The following is a 3421-nucleotide window of genomic DNA, read 5'->3' as shown; positions in this document are numbered from 1 at the left end:
CCCAAATCCAGTGATTAGTGCAGATGGACTTCACCAAAGTATATTTAGCATCCATCTCCCCCTCTACACCCCCCCCCACCCCCCCACCCCCCCCCCCCCAGGACCCCAGTCACAGTGGATTCACCAGAGGCAGGTCAAAGAGCAGCATTTGAATATCATATGCCGTCTGCTTGACCAAATACCATAAATAGTAAATAGACATCAGCTGTGGTGTTGAGGGCTCCGGAAAGTGTTCCCAAGGATCTTGATGGTGGTCCTTTCTGTTCACAACTACCCGTATAGCAATGCTGACTGAAGTCCATGCGCAAGTGTTATGCTGCGTTTGGCAGTCTGCACTAATATGCAGCCCAAAGTGACGCTAAAGAGAAATAGTATCCATTTGGAGTGGCAGAGTCTTGTGGTGGAAAAAATGATAATTAGGTCCCCTAATCAACAACTTATCTGGTTGCCAGGAGCCAAAATGTGATGCATGTCTGTTTTTGTAATAGCTCATCCACCAATCAATTTTGATCTTTTTAAACATATTTATTACCACAGTGTTGACCCTGATTCTTGTCATATTTTCTGAAAATGTAATTCTGTAACACAGCAGTCCTTATAAAACATGTGGCTGGTCCCCTGTTCTCTCCAGGTAAAATTACATATTTTTTTATAGTTCTGGCATTGACACTGTATTAGATTGCAATGAATTGGCTTCTCATCCTATTAGATTGAACGGAGAGGCAAAGGGCCGTATGCATACCGCAAACGGTTCAAAGACACATACTATTCGACTAAAGAGGAAGTGAGCTCCGTAGTCGAGAGGTAAGGACGTGTCTTATGATGATGTTAGTATTATTAACTCCTCAGGCACTAGGAGGAGAGTCGTTACAAGATGATACCACAGAATATCTAGATAATATCTAGATTTCTTTTTTTTTTTTTTTTTACCTTTTTTTGCAAGGTGCCTAGTGCCTGTATAATGTTCACCATTTACTTAACACAGTTATTATTGTATGAAGATACTTGTATTGATCTCTGTTTAGGATGACAATATTGATACTGCCAACCACTAGTGATGATAGTATCATCATGTGGTGGTACCTAAATTATGTAGTTATTAATGCTGCCTTTCACACATTTCTAGGGAAGCCCAACCGCTGTTAATATTGTATTGTGAGGAGAAGCGGGCCTTAGAAAACAAGTCTTTATATCAGCTGTTGTTCTTGTACAGTTATTCTTAATCTGGTCAGGCTTTTCAGAAATTGAATGGTAAAATGGTAGACTGTGACATTAAGATGTTAAGACAGATTGCATGGCTTAAGACATGTTCTGTAAAACATCTCTTCATCAGCAGACAATTAAGATGTGAGTCAGAAACTTGAAAGTCTGGAAAATACAATACAAATGGGTGGAATGCCGTTTCAGTACAGTATGCCATTTTATGGATCCTGTCCAATTTCATTCAAAATATATTTTTTATGACATTGGTTTAAAAGCAGGGTGCACACAGTTGTGGTTTGACAGTACCTGTTGCGTGTTCAGTTTGGCTGGATGTTTTTACACAACTTTATCCCAGATAACTAGACAGTGAGCAACATTTACGATGCAGAGCCTCATAAAGTTTAAACACGCTCATTAGGGTTTCTCAGCACATGGGAAAATATGATGTTTATAGAATGTTTCTATAAAATGGTATTAGTATAACAACATTAGAAAATTCACCCTGTTTAGTTTGTGTTTTTGTTATTACCATGTATTGTTCATAGCATCTGTCTGTTGCAAGTAGTTACAGAAGCTGTCCTGATCTCATGAAGAAAAAAAAAAAGATTCAATGGGGAATGTAAGTTTGTGTCACTGCAGCATGGCTTTATTAAGACTTAAAAGAGACTAAATATATATAGCGGGTGAGAAACTAACAATCATAATTAAGGAATCATGTTGGACACAAATTGAAGCTTTTCATTGCTGCCACCCTTAGAACACCTCACTGGGACGCACCATGACACGCTCAGAGCTGCACGGATCTCATTTTTATACTGTTAGAATGGAGACGCTCAGAGCTGCACAGATCTCATCTGTATACTGTTAGAATGGAGACGCTCAGAGCTGCACAGATCTCATTTGTATAATGTAAGAATGGAAATGCTCAGAGCTGCACGGATCTCATTTTTATACTGCTAGAATGGAGACGCTCAGAGCTGCACGGATCTCATTTGTATGATGTAAGAATGGAAATGCTCAGAGCTGCACGGATCTCATTTTTATACTGTTATTCACTGGGCGTGAGCTGGGGGGGAAGGATAAGGCAGAAGAAGCAGCAAGGAGCAGTTAGTAGGACAGAATGTGGTTACTGACTGAGGGCGACGTTGTCGCACATCCCAGGGGCAGAGGAGCCAGCAACCGAAACGGGATAGAAAGATGGTCACTGACTGAGGGCGGCGCTGCCGACACAACTCAGGGGCGAAGGACCCAGCGACTGAAGACAGGATAGAAAAGAGGTCACCGACTGGGGCCGACGCTGTCGCGCATCCCAGGGGCGGAGGACCCGGCAACCGAAAACACATATGAGGGTTATGACTTGGAAAGCCGCCCCTCGGGAGGAGATGAGAGAGGTACCCAGCATCTGAGGCTTCTGTAAGGGGTGCTCGTAAAACCCCTGATTGGCCGAGACGTCACGCTGCCTGGGACCTGAAAATAAGGACAAAGCATTGAGGTTAGTATAGGACTCGGCACGAGTGACCAATTCCTGAAGAGAGGCAGAATATAAGAGAGCCTCGAGTGAGATGAGCGCAGGAGCTGCGACAGGACAGAGTTTGGCCAGGGGTCCGCTCTGACTCACGCGGTGAGAACCCCTGAAGGTAAGGGAGGCGGCTGCCTAGCCCTGAGGTCGGGGAAGTGAGCCTCACTTGCCCCCCAGAGATGACCGATGCAAAGGCATGTAGAAGGTGAAGGATGGGAGGAGGAGGAAAACGAAACACTAGACAGAAAAGGTGCAGGTGATCAGGTCTTAAATAGTAAATAGATACTAATTAAACGGGAGATTAGAAAATTGAAAGATTAGAAGATTAGCGGCCCCCCCAGCTCCACGCCCCCTGAACCTCGCAAGCTAACATGAATGGAGACACTCAGAGCTGCACGGATCTCATTTGTATACTGTTTGAATGGAGACACTCAGAGCTGCACGGATCTCATTTGTATACTGTTAGAATGGAGACGCTCAGAGCTGCACGGATCTCATTTTTATACTGTTAGAAATATCAGAGCGATAAAGGATAAAGTTTCTAGGATCAGGTTGACTTTCCATTCGGGGGCTGCTCGGACTACAGTATGAAGCCTTACAAGGCCAGTTGTGCACTGTGAAAGTGGTTTTATCTCCAGTGGATGGCTTGTGCTTTAGAGATTTTGTATTTATAGCTCATGTGGATAAAGAATGCCTGCC

Source organism: Acipenser ruthenus, chromosome 8, assembly GCF_902713425.1.
Source record: "Acipenser ruthenus chromosome 8, fAciRut3.2 maternal haplotype, whole genome shotgun sequence".
NCBI lineage: Eukaryota > Metazoa > Chordata > Actinopteri > Acipenseriformes > Acipenseridae > Acipenser > Acipenser ruthenus.
The sequence above is the reverse complement of the archived record's forward strand: the minus strand, read 5'-3'. Positions refer to the sequence as shown.